Below are 14741 nucleotides of genomic sequence, written 5' to 3'. Positions count from 1 at the left end.
CAAGTCCAAAATACAATCATCAAATGATTGGCTCTAGGGCTCTAGCTAACACTGTTTTCCTGTGCTCCTGCGACATTACGACGCTACTCCGACAAAGCTCTGCTCCTTTTTATTGTTTTATATTTGTCGGTATTTTCTTTCTATCAATTCCTATACTTTAATCTTGTAATTCTATTTTCGAATTGATAGTGATTGCCCATCAAAAGCACCCTCGTGTGTGGGCTTTGGAGTAGGAGTCGCCAAAGGCTCCGAACCAAGTAAATCCTTGTGTTCTCTTTGGCTTGTCCTTTATCTTTCCGCTGCGCTTACTCTTTACGAACGTTTTTCGATATTCACTCCCCCCCCCCTCTATCGATTCTTCACGATCCAACAAGTGGTATCAGAGCAAGTACCGCTCTGATTTGGTGCAACCACTAATCAGATAAAGGGGGGATCTGTTTTAAATTTTCATTTCTTTTCGTCTTTGGTTTTAAGTTTTTCGTATAATTCTAAACTGGTATTATTACCTTTTTGGAAATTTTTTCCGTTGCAATTAAATCTAAATTGGTGCAACACCAATTTAGTTCCTTTTTCATTATATCTTAATTCTTTCCGCACTACTAATCCAAGACCAAGTCTTGGGATATTTTGTCTAGTTGTTTACTTGTGTGCAGGATGTCTCAGATCGGAGATTTTAGTACGGTGCATCCTCCCCTATTCAACGGGGACGATTTTCCGTACTGGAAGAAAATGATGGAAGTCTATCTAAAGACAGACTTCGATCAATGGCTTAGCGTCACAAAAGCCTACAAACCGCCAGTTGACAACTCCGGAAATCTGCTTGATCCAGAACAATAGACAGCATACATAAAAAAGAAGGCGTCAACGGAGAACAAGGCGATCAATACATTACAATGCGGATTAACAAGAGAATAACTGAACCGGGTCGGACTGCATCAGAACGCTAAAGAGCTATGGGATAAATTGATCGAGTTGAACGAGGGAACTAGCGACGCTAAGGTAACAAAAAGGGATTTATTATTAAATAAAATATTTAATATAAAAATGCAGGAAGGAGAAACAGCGAGTCAGCTGCACGCGAAGATCAAGGATATCCTCAACGGGCTCCACGCGATAGGCCACCAGATGGACAACAGAGACCTAATCATGTATGCATTAAACGCGTTTCCATGCAATAGTTTGTGGGCATCCATCGTGGATGCCTACAAAATTTCTAAGAATTTAACTAAACTTAAATTAGATGAATTGTTTTGTGAATTGGAGTTACATGAGCAGACTAACGCTGGAGCCGAGAAAGGTGTTTCTTTATATGCAGGTTCCTCTAAGAAGAAAAAGCCTGAACCCGAAGAAGACTCTAACCAGAGCTCTGAAGATGAAAAGCACCTGGTGAACCTGGTAAGGAAGATGTTCACCAGGAGAAAGATAAGCTTCAGCAAGAAGGATCTACAAAACATCAGTTCTCTAGCCGATTCGAGGAACGTAACATGTTTCGGATGTAACAAAAAGGGGCACTACAAGAACGAGTGTCCAAGACTAAAGATCGACAAAACGAAGCCGACCAAAAAGAAGGCCCTCAAAGCGACGTGGGACGACTCCTCCTCGGACGAATCGGAGGCCGAAGATCAAAAGCACCAGAGCCACCTCGCGTTGATGGTCCGTGAAGCAGAGTAGGAAGACGAATCGGAAGACGGGTCCGAACCCGAATCAAGCCACGAGTCCGTACTCGTTTCCGAAGGTTCCGAAGAGGTACACCTAACCTTAAATCGGAAATTTTTTAAAATTATTTCTTGCTTGAATAGTAAATTAATTAAATTAGAAAGTGAAAAAAAAATACTCCTTGAGGAAAATCAAATCCTCAAGGAACAAATTGTAAATAATAATACAACTCAAGATCTAACACTTGAGGAGGAAAATTTATCACTAAAATTAGAAATTAATAACTTAAAAGAAATGTTAGAAAAATTTACAACAAGATCTAAAAACTTAGATCTAATTTTTAATAATCAAAAAGCATGTTATAATAAAACCGGACTCGGATATAAGTCAAACTCAAATAAAACTTTTAAATCATTAATAACCCAACACAAACCAACGTGTAAAGCCTGGGTTCTGAAAGCGTGTTTGACCACGCAAGTAGGACTTAACTAATATTACATACCTAAAGATAAAATATATTATCTAAAGTCAAATAAACCAAATCAAAAACCATAATACAAACCTAAACAAAAAAAATCAAAATCTAAATATTTTAAAACTCACCAAAACTTGGACTATCACCAAATAAATTATAACTATAAAAGAAATAGACATAAACCTAAAACTAAAAATTAAATTAACGACCAATAATTCAGGGGGAGGTTCCAGAATAGCTGGCACCTCCAAAACTAACCTACCCGACAGTGTAACCCTAACCAACCTACCCGACAGGGTAACCCTAATCAACCTACCCGATAGGGTAACTAGAACTAGTTAAAAAGGATCTAAGTTTAACTTGAAAAATGGTACTGGTGAAGTTTTGGATGATAGTACGTTAGGGAAGCTTAGTCTATGCATGTCTAGGAAGATATGGCTTCGACCTGGTGCATTTGGATAAGTGGAACTGACCGAAGCTACCCTTTATGGATCATAACTAGTTAGATCAAGGTTTTGTACTAAGTCCAGTGGATAGGACTATTTGAAAAACCTCGAAGGCATGGTTACTTTAATGATGTCCAAGTGACTCACCATAGCCCAGAAGTTTATCCAGAGAATGCCTATTTGTTGAACCCAAAGCTAAACCTGAATCTAACACAAGTTAAAAACAAACCCTAAAATTGAACCTAATTCATCTCACAAAATTATAGAATTCCCTGATTGAAAACATAAATCGGGTGAGATGATTAAGGACCTAAATTAAATTAAATTAAATTAAATTAAATTTAAATTAATTTAACTAAATTAAATTAAATCAATTAAATTAACATTTTAAAATTAAAATTATTTTTTAAAAAAACTTATTTTAAAAATAAACTTAAATTTCTTTTAACTTAAAAAATCTATTTTAAAAATTAAACTTAAATTTTTTTTAACTTAAAAAATTATTTTAAAAATTAAACTTAATTTTTTTTCTAACTTAAAAATTTATTTTAAAAATAAACTTAAATTTCTTTTAACTTAAAAAATTTATTTTAAAAATTAAACTTAAAAAAAATTTTAAAAAAAATATTTTAAAAATTAAACTTAAATTTTTAATTTAAAAATTTATTTTAAAAATAAACTTAAATTTTTTAACTTAAAAATTTATTTTAAAAATTAAACTTAATTTTTTTTAACTTAAAAAATTATTTTAAAAATTAAACTTAAATTTTTTTTAACTTAAAAAATTATTTTAAAAATTAAACTTAAAATTTTTTTTAACTTAAAAAAATTATTTTAAAAAAAACTAAACTTAAATTTTTAACTTAAAAATTTATTTTAAAAATAAACTTAAATTTTTTTTAACTTAAAAATTTATTTTAAAAATAAACTTAAATTTTTTAACAAAATTATTTTAAAAAATTAAACTTAAATTTTTTAACTTAAAAATTTATTTTAAAAATAAACTTAAATTTTTTTACAAAAATTATTTTAAACTTAAATTTTTTTAACTTAAAAAATTTATTTTAAAAATTAAACTTAAATTTTTTTTAACTTAAAAATTATTTTAAAAGTTAAACTTAAATTTTTTTAACCAAAAAAAAAATTAACTTAAACCTCTTAAAATATATATATTTTTTTAATCTTATTCAACTTGCTCTTATCATATCTAAAGAATAACTATAAGTCCAAAACTTTGACTAACCCCAAAGTTCCTACCCATTGTAGGAAACAAAATGGATCTTGGATAGTGGTTGCTCCAAACATATGACTGGAGATCACACCAAATTCACTCAACTTACCTACAAAGGTAGATCCGCTACCTTAGCGGCCCCCCTAGTGCCGGCCCCACGGATATGGAGGGAGGTTCATGCAGGTACACAGGCCATAGGCGCATGGCGGGGTAAACCCCAAGTCGTCAATTCCTGAGAATCAACCCCTGGCCATTACGCCAGAGATATCATGCGCCCACCGTCTGTGCTACGCCCTAGGGGCAACTCAACTTACCTACAAGAGCCTAAGAACAGTTGCCTTTGGAAACAACGGCAAACTCAAGGTAATTGGTATAGGTAATATCGAACTAAAAATTGACTTTATTATCACAAATGTTTTACTTGTTGAAAATTTCAAGTATAATCTCCTAAGCATTAGTCAATTGTGTGATACCAGATATAAGGTTAGGTTTTTATCTACAGAATGCCTAATCAAACATCTAGACAACCCTAACATAAGCCTAAGAGGGTTTAGAAAAGACAACATCTATGCAATCAACCTAACCACTTCTTCAATTAAGTATTACTTAACACAAAAAGAAGAAACTTGGTTATGGCATAGAAGAATGTCACACACAAATTTTAGAAACATAAGCAGACTAAATGGATTAGTTAGAGGACTACCAAAATTACCTAACTTAGATTCAATGATATGTAATGCTTGTCAACAAGATAAACAAACAAAATCTACCCACAAACCAACTAATCAATCACAAACCAATTCAATATTAGAACTTTTACACTTAGACCTATTTGACTCCCACGGAGTCATATCAATAAATGGAAACTTATATTGTCTAGTAATAATAGATGACTATTCTAGGTTCACTTGGGTCAAATTCTTAAAAAATAAAGATGAAACCTTTGAAATATTTACAAATTTTTGTAAACAAATTGAGAATGAAAAAGATATTAAAATTAAAAGAATTAGAAGCGACAATGGGGGAGAATTTAAAAACCATAATTTTAGTATATTTTGTCTTGAAAACGGATATCATCATGAATTTTCGTGTCCGAAAACCCCACAACAAAATGGAATTGTAGAAAGAAAAAATAGAACCCTACTTGAAGCTTCCAGAACGATGTTAAATGAGTATAATCTACCTAAGTATTTTTGGGCAGAAGCTGTTAGTACAGCCTGCTATGTGCAAAATAAAACAACACTAAATAAAACTCACAATAAAACCCCTTTTGAAATTTACTATAACAAACAACCCAATATAAAATATTTTAGAGTATTTGGGTGCCCAGTCTTCATCCTAAATACAAGAGAACATTTAGAAAAATTCACTTTTAAAGTAGAAAATGAAATCTTTGTAGGCTACTCCCTAAATAGTAGGGGTTACAGAGTTTATAATAAGGTTACCTTAAGAATTGAAGAGACTACCAATGTGAAATTTGAAGAATCCAATCAAAACCTAGAACAGACTCAACTACAACCAATTGAATTTATTCAAGAAAACAATTCTGAAGGAACCAACCAACCCCGAAGTCATGAAGAAGAAGATCAACCTCAAGAGAATCAACATCCTAGAACTATAAGAGTCAACCCTAATCATCCGACTAATCAAATAATTGGTGACTCAGACCTAAGGGTTCAAACTAGGTCATCCTTTAGAAATCTAAGTCAAATATCTTTAATCTCAAAAATTGAACCCAAACCCATAGCTGAATCCCTACTTGACCCAGACTGGGTCATAGCCATGCAAGAAGAGCTAGCTCAATTTGAAAGAAATGAAGTTTGGGATTTAGTGCCAACACCCAAAGATAAAAAGATAATAGAAACAAAATGGGTATTTAGAAATAAATTAAGTGAAAATGAGGAAATCACAAGAAATAAAGCTAGATTAGTGGTTAAAGGGTTCAGTCAAGTAGAGGGACTTGACTACGATAAAACTTATGCCCCAGTGGCTAGACTAGAGTCCATTAGAATGCTACTTAGTTATGCAGCCCACAAAGGATTTAAACTCTACCAAATGGACATTAAGTCAGTCTTCCTAAATGGACTAATAAAAGAATAAGTCTACGTAGGACAACCACCTAGATTTGAAAATCTAGAACACCCTGACCATGTCTATAAATTAAAAAGGTCTTATATGGACTTAAGCAAGCACCTAGGGTGTAACAACTCGGCCCTTTGGCCTCTTGGGCGGCCCTTACGGTGGCCCACTGGTGGTCCTTATGTCGTCGGCCCATTTGGCGACCTCTCATGTCGTCGACCGACGATCCTTGGCCGTGTCGTTACTCACTAGGACTTTCCACCCCTGGCCAATGGATTTTTGCCTCCCCCAGGATTCGAACTCTAGACCTCCAGGCTTAAGTACTAGAGTTTATGAATCCTGGTAGCTAAGTGAGCGCCACTCACTTGGCTACCAGGATTCATAAACTCTAGTACTTAAGCCTGGACATAAGGTCCACCAGTGGGCCGCCGCAAGGGCCGCCCAAGAGGCCAAATGGCCGGGTTGTTACAATAAAAAGGCGCCTTTTTATTGCAACGACCAGGCCCTTTGGCCTCTTGGGCGGCCCTTGTGGCGGCCCAACTAGCGGCCCTTATGTCGTCGGCCCATTTGGTGACGTCTCATGTCGTCGACCAACGACCCTTTGGTCATGCCGTTACTCACTAGGACTTTCCACCCCTGGTAGTGGATTTTTGCCTTCCCCAGGATTCGAACTCTAGATCTCCAGGCTTAAGTACTAGAGTTTATGAATTCTGGTAGCCAAGTGAGCGCCATGAAAGACTTACGTCATACCTAATTTCTAAAGGGTTCAACCAAGGTCAAATTGACCCAACCTTATTGTTGGAACCCCAAGGTATTTTGATGTGATCAAGCAAGCTAAGTTAGGTCCTGCGTTTGTTTAACCTTTGTGTCTAAGTGTGCAGGAGCTTAGGAATACAGGAAGTCGAGCGGAAGACGGGGCTAGCGAGAAGGACGGCACGGGAGAGAGCCGACTGGCTCGGTGCGTCCGAGGGATGAGGTGTCCATGGAAGAGTACACCGGTGGATGAGAAGAGCGTGCGCGGCGCTCAAGGGACGAGAAACCGGGAAGGAAGGCTGCTCGAGGAGAAGGCCGGAACATGGGTTCGGGTGAGCCCTATTCCGGAAGGCCGAGATCACCCAAGCTAACGGAGCCGGAGCGAACAGACTCGGACCGAAACGAGCTAAACCGGAGCAGTGGAACCGGACCACAAAAAGTCAACAAAGTTGACTTAAGAGGTCCGGGCGCCCGGAATCATTCCGGGCGCCCTGGCGCTAATGAGGGTCCGAGCACCGGAACCTCAGCGCGGAGCTGGTTGACCAGGATCGCGTCAAGCGATCGATCGTTGGGGATAAATTTTATCCCCCCCAGGCTCCTTCAGGCTTCCGGACCAAGCTTATAAATATAGTCTTGGTCAAACAAACTGTAATCCGGTGCTTTCATTTGTGTTATTTCTTTACGTGCTTTCAACGATCTACTCGCAGGAGAATCAATTAGTGCGCCTTCTTTGCCTTGGATTAGCAATCCTCTGATTGCAAACCAAGTAATTCCTCTGTGTCTACTTTCTGTTTTAATTAGTCTCTGCCTTTTTAATTACAAGTTTTTTTAAGTTAGTTGAATATCCGAGAAGGGTTGTTGGTTTTATTTTGTAGGGCAATTCACCCCTCCCCTCTTGCCGGCCTTCAAAGGGACCTACAAGTGGTATCAGAGCAAGGCGCGCTTCAGGAGGACTAACCGCCGATCGAAGCAACAAAGATGGTTGGACCAAGCATTGTTCCACCAAAATTCGAGGGGAACTTCGCAGACTGGAAGCGTCGTATGGAGGTATTCCTAAAAATAGATTTTGAAATTTGGTTTATTATGAAATATGGTTTTGTAGCTCCAATAGATAAAGAAGGAAAAGAAAAAGAAGAGAGCGATTGGACAAAGAAGGAGCAGAATGAGTCGGTAGCAAATAGCCGTGCGGAACATCACCTGCTGAGCGTGTTACCGCCTTAAGAGGTCAACCGCATCGGAAACTATTTATCTGCCAAAGAACTTTAGGAGAAGTTCTTGGAACTCCACGAAGGCACGTCCGAAGCAAAGCTCGCTAGAAGGGACATCCTCCGCAACAAACTGATGAACATCCGTCTGGAGAAAGGTGAGAAAGTAGCCGGTCTACATGCAAAGGTAAAAGAACTAGTTACTGGTCTCGAAAATCTTGGTGAAACGGTAACAAACCGGGACACTATACGCTACGCGCTCAACGCGTTTCCAAGAACTCCGGAGTGGACATCAATCGTCGATGCCTACTACATCTCAAAAGACCTGGAGGTAAGTACTTTAGAAGAGTTGTTTTCTACTCTTGAATTGCATGAAACCAGGTGTGCAGGAACGACAAAGGATACAACTCAGACTATGGCGCTGAACGTAACCCAGAAGGATGAACTCGAGTCAGACTCCGAAGACGATCAAGAAGCATACATGGTAAGAAATTTTAAAAAGTTTTTTAGATCTAATAAATTTAAAATGTAGAATAAAAAGAATCAAAAAGGTGGAAGAAAGGTGCGGTGCTACCAGTGTCAGAAGGAGGGACACCTAAGAGAAGACTGCCCAGAACTCAAAAAGGTCAAAAGGAAGTCTCCCAAGAAACACAACCTAAAAGCAACTTGGGACGACACTTCTTCATCCGAATCAGAAGCTCAAGAATATGCCGGGATAGCACTAATGGCAAGCTATGATAGACAAAGTATATCAGAACCTAGCATCGATGAAGGGGGAGCGACCTCGGATGAAAGCAATGAAGCAGGGGGAGATTCAGGCTTCAAGTCCGACATGGTAAGTGAGGTATGCCTCTTACCCCCTGATCAGCTTTACTCCGGTATCAAAGCTATGACTAAATCCATGTATAAATTAGAAAATGAAATTTTAGAAACAAAGAGAATTTTGGCAAAATCATGTCTTATAGAGGATTTTGAAAAATTAAAAATTGAAAATGAAAAACTAAAAGAAGAAATAGAAAGATTGAAAAAATCTAATGGTTCAAATATTCCTACTTTTAGAAATTATAGAGTTTTAAATTGGTATTATAGATTTCATCAAAGTCAAATTAGAAATATATCAAAAATCTATATACTTAGGAAATACTTAGTTAATCCTGTAGGTAGGAACCTCTACTGGGTTCCAAAAACCTGTTTAACTTAAAATTAAAGTCAGACTTAGCATTTTCAGCAAGGAAATTAAACAACTAATTTCTTTATGAGACTTTGTCTAAGGAAGTGGTTGTTGCTCCAATAACCAAGAAGGCCTAGTGCCTCGCCACGACCTGAAAGCCAAGTATCGATATGAAAAGTTTAATTGACTAACTGAAAAAGTATTAATTTAATACTTTAAAAGAGTTATTCAATTTGTGTTAGAAAATATTTAAAAAAATTTACTACTTAGAAATTTTTTTTGGAAATTTTTTTTAACTTAGAATTTTTTTTTAATGATAATATTGCCTTATCATTTTTCTTAAAATTGACTTAAAATTATTTCTTATGAATATTAACTTAGAATTTTTTAATTACAAATTTTTTTTAATGCTGAGATAAGTTTCAAACTTAATTTTTTTTAACACTTATGACTGTTTTTACCTGAAAAATGTTTTACTTAAATTTTTCTCGAAAGAAAAATTCTGAAGAGTGTCTTTAAAACTGACTTAGACATTTTTTACACTCAGAGTTTTTTTTTAATTTACCTTAGACTTGTTTATAACCCCAATTTTTTTTTATGTGATCAAAGGGGGAGAAGTATGTTAAGTCTAGGGGGAGGTAATATAATTTTTCATTTGAAAAATACTTGGACTTATTTGAATATAAATTGTTTTTATTGCATATGTTTACCCTAACTTAACTTGGGTTGCTCACATCAAAAAGGGGGAGATTGTTGGAACCCCAAGGTGTTTTGATGTGATCAAGCAAGCTAAGTTAGGTCCTGCGTTTGTTTAACCCTTGTGTCTAAGTGTGCAGGAGCTTAGGAACACAGGAAGTCGAGCGGAAGACGCGGCTAGCGAGAAGGACGGCACGGGAGAGAGCCGACGGGCTCGGTGTGTCCGAGGGACGAGGTGTCCGCGGAAGAGTACACCGGTGGACGAGAAGAGCGTGCGCGGCGCTCGAGGGACAAGAAACCGGGAAGGAAGGCTGCTCGAGGAGAAGGCCGGAACATGGGTTCGGGTGAGCCCTATTCCGGAAGGCCGAGATCACCCAAGCTAACGGAGCCGGAGCGAACAGACCCGGACCGAAACGAGCTAAACCGGAGCAGTGGAACCGGACCACAAAAAGTCAACAAAGTTGACTTAAGAGGTCCGGGCGCCCGGAATCATTCCGGGCGCCCTGGGCGCTAATGAGGGTCCAGGCGCCCTGAACCCCTCCGGGCGCCCGGAGCTGGATTTTGACCAGGATCGTGCCAAACGCGATCTGATCGTTGGGATAGAATTTTATCCCCTCCAGGGTGCCCGGAACTCCTTCCAGGCGCCCGGACCAGTACTATAAATATAGTACTGGTCTGCACATTCAGAACAACTACTTGTAATCCAGTGCTTTCATTTGTGTTATTTCTTTCTGTGCTTTCAACGCTGTAAGAGGCTACTCTGCCCAGAGGAGAATCAATTAGTGCGCCTTCTTTACCTTGGATTAGCAATCCTCTGATTGCAAACCAAGTAATTCCTCTGTGTCTACTTTCTGTTTTAATTAGTCTCTGCCTTTTTAATTACAAGTTCTTTTAAGTTAGTTGAATATCCAAGAAGGGTTGTTGGTTTTATTTTGTAGGGCAATTCACCCCTCCCCTCTTGCCGGCCTTCAAAGAGACCTACACTTATTGATATTTTCATAGCCCAAATCTACGTGGATGACATAATTTTTGGGTCAACAAATTCAAAATTTTTAAATGAATTTACAAGCCTAATAGAACCCGAGTTTGAAATGAGTCTAGTAGGTAAATTAACCTACAAATCAAACAAACGAATGAGAGAAATTACATTTATCAACAAAAATATACTAAAGAATTACTTAAGAGATTTAGAATGGAAAATACTAAAGAAATAAAAACACTCATGGCAATAAACACACTCTTAGATGATGACCCCAATGAAAATCAGTTAATTTAAAATACTATAGGAGTGCCATATGTAGCCTACTATACTTAACTGTAAGTCGACCAGATATTTTATTTGCAGTTAGTATGTGTGCTAGATACCAAACATGTGCTAAAGAATCTCATTTGACTCAAGTCAAAAGAATCTTTAGATACCTTAAAGGAACAACAGATGTAGGAATTTGGTATCCCAGAACCAATAACTTTGAATTGATAGGGTACTCTGACTCTGATTATGCCAGGTGCAAATTAGACCGCAAAAGCACAAGTGGTGGATGTCAACTACTGGGTCCATCACTTGTCAGCTGGTTCAGTAGAAAGCAACACTGTGTTGCTCTATCCACAACTGAGTCAGAATACATAGCTATAGGAGAGTGTGTTGCACAACTATTATGAATGATGCACGCCCTAAAAGATTTTAACTTGGACCTTACAAATGTGAAAGTTTTAATTGATAATATTAGTTCAATTAACCTAACAAAAAATTTAGTGCATCATTCCAGAACTAAACACATTGAAATTAGGCATCACTTTATCAGGGATCATGTTACTAAAGGAGATATTGAACTCAAATACATTGAGTTCAAGTCTAATTTAGCTAGCATATTCACAAAACCACTCCCTGAAAGTGAATTTAGCAATCTGCGTAGAAAATTAGGGATGTGTTTAATAGTCTAGGATTCTCAAAATTCAAAACTATCTTCAAAAATTATTGTTTTAAATTCTAAGGCAAAATACTTTCATGGTTTTCAAAAATTTCCTACTTTTAGAATTTCAAAATAATTTCAGCCTTAGATTAGAAAAATCCCTTAGAAATCATGTTCCCCTAGGACTAGTACTTGAGCATCTCACAAACACCCTAGGTTTACCTTGCTTGTGATTGACAAACATAGAAAGGGGTGAGATGCATAGGCCAGTTGCCTGGACTTAAGATGCTTATGTCAGTGCATCGATATAAGTCTAGGCGTTAAATACCGAACATATATTGATCAAGTTAAGATATTCAGTCTAGTCAAACGCTAACTGGTTACAATACACTTAACTTGACTAACCAAGTGAAATCTACTATATTCTAATAGTTAGTAAGTAACTAACTGGTTAGACAGATTGTGAATGTCAGTTTTAGGGGGAGGATTAAATGAACTTATTTTCTCAGATTTAAAAATAATGTCCTCTCTTAAAATTTCTTTTTAAAATCTAATCATTAGAAATCTAATTTGATATATCTATTTTTGAAAACTAGCTTTTATAAAACTAAGCTTTTAAACTGGATTTTATAAACTAAGTTTTTGAAAATTGAATCTTTTACAAGCTTAGTTTTGAAAGGTAGACTTTTCAAACTTAGTTTTGAAATGTTGGTTTTGAAAACTCATGTTTGAAAAATGTTTCAAAATTGAAACTTATTTTGAAAATTTAAACCTTGATCTTGAAATTTTCGTTTTAAAAACTCATGTTTGAAAAGTGTTTCAAAATTGAAACTTATTTTGAAAATTTAAACCTTGATCTTGAAATTTTGGTTTTGAAAACTCATGTTTGAAAAGTGTTTCAAAATTGAAACCTATTTTGAAAATTTAAACCTTGATCTTGAAACTTTGGTTTTGAAAACTCTTGTTTGTAAAGTGTTTCAAAGTTGAAACTTATCTTGAAAATTTTAAATTTTTTTTTAAAATTTGGAACTTAAACACTTTAGGTTTGAAAAATTAGACTATCTAAACTTAGCCTTCCTAAACTTATACTTGAAAATTAGCTTCTAAATTTTTCTTTAATTTGCAAATTCACTTAATTTTTTATTACTCAAAAAAAATTATTTTTTTTCAAAATTACTCAAAGTGTACTAAATACTAAGTTATGTTGCTAAATTAGCCAGTTTTTAAAACTTAGTTGTTTTACAAAAGTTAAGAAATAAAAGCTAAAATACTATGTGTTAAAATTTAAACTTCCCCAAGTTAACTTAACATCATTTCTTACAACTTTTACTTTATTTGTATTATGTGTTATTTGATTACTTGACTTATGTCCTGATTTGATGAATGCCAAAGGGGGAAGGATAGGTGGTTAAGTTAGAGCAACAAAATGTCAAATTTAAGAACTAACTTAAACCTTAAAAAACCATGCTTGTTTTTTTACTTGTATATTTTTTTCACTAACTTAACCAGGTTGTCATTCCATCAAAAAGGGGGAAATTGTTGGTGCGATTAGCACTAACGGTCTAACTCAGGTTTTGATGAATGACAAATTAGGTTAAGTTAGGTTTGTTGTTGTCTAAATACTCTGATCGAGTGTGCAGGCGAAGTCCAGACAGGTCGACGGGCTGACCGGATGTCTGGCACAAAACCCAGCTAGGTCAACGGGTCGACCAGATAGCTGGCGAGAAGTTCAAGCGAGTCGACGGGCTGACCAAAAGCTTGGCACAAAGTCCAGCTAGGTTGACGGGCTGACCGGATAGCTGGCGAGAAGTCCAGATGGGTCGAAGGGCTGGTCGGACGTCTGGCAAGTGAGTAAAGGTAAGTCAATGGAAGGGAGTGACTGTGAGGACGCATTCCCGGGAAGGGAATTTAAGCGCCGATCCAACTTAGAACCATTTTGGAACTTTAAGTCGAGATCTTGACTAGATTCCGGTCTCGGAAAGACAGAATCTAAGTCATACTCTAAACTGTGCTAACACTTTTTTTTGTAGGATATGCATTGCCTCGGACTAACTGTTGGAACCCCAAGGTTGTTTTGGTGTGATCAACAAGTTAAGTTAGGTCCTGCGTTGTTTTAACCTTGTGTCTAAGTGTGCAGGAGCTTAGGAGCACAGGTACTCGAGCGGAAGACGCAGCTAGCGAGAAGGACGGCACGCGGTGCGTCTGAGGGACGAGGCGCTGCGAAAGAGTACCCCGGTGGACGAGAAGGAAGCGTGCGGTGGTTCCGATGGACGAAAGCCGGAGCGAAAGATTGCTCGGGAGCAAGAGATGCAGCTAGCAAGAAGGTCGGCACGCGGTGTGACCGAGGGACGAAGACTGCGGATGACTACGCTGGTGGACGAGAAGGAAACACGCAGTGATTCCGAGGGACGAGAAGCCGGAGAGGAAGGCTGCTCGAGAAGACCGGAAGTTGGGTTCGGGTGAGCCCTTTTCCGGATGGCAGAGATCACCCAAGCGAGCGGATCCGGAGGAGAAGAACCGGACCGAGGCGGGACTGAACCAGAGAAGAAGTTCCGGACGAAAAAGTCAACAACTGTTGACTTTGGGCTCCGGGGCGCCCGGAGCGCCCAGAGCAGTCCGGGGCGCCCTGAGCAGTGAAATTGACCAGATCAAGTTTTGACTCAATCTGAACGTTGGGGGATAAGTTTTATCCCCCCTAGGGCACCCGGAACCCTTCCAGGCGCCCCGACCAAGCTATAAATATAGCCTTAGTCCAGAAGCTTTTAAATGAACTCACTGATTGTAAATTCAGTGCTTGCACGCTCTCTTTTAGTCTAAGCTTCTGTTTTCTGTGCTACATTGTTGTACGAGGCTTCTCCGCCTGAAGGAGATTTTTATTGAGCTTAATCTTCCTTGGATTAACAACCACATCGGTTGTAACCAAGTAAATACTTTTGCCTCGCTTTTTCTTTATGCTTTTAATTTACTGCTTAGTTTATTTATGCAAGTGTTAGCTTAAAGAGTTCGAGGAGGGTTTATTTTTATTTTTGTGTTAGCAGGATATCCAACAACCCCCTCCTAGCCGGCCCAACGGTCCCACAAGTGGTATCAGAGCTGAGACGCCTCAAAAGGACTAACCG

The sequence above is a fragment of the Zingiber officinale genome, chromosome 4B (genome assembly GCF_018446385.1).
Source record: "Zingiber officinale cultivar Zhangliang chromosome 4B, Zo_v1.1, whole genome shotgun sequence".
NCBI lineage: Eukaryota > Viridiplantae > Streptophyta > Magnoliopsida > Zingiberales > Zingiberaceae > Zingiber > Zingiber officinale.
Note: the sequence above shows the minus strand (reverse complement) of the source record.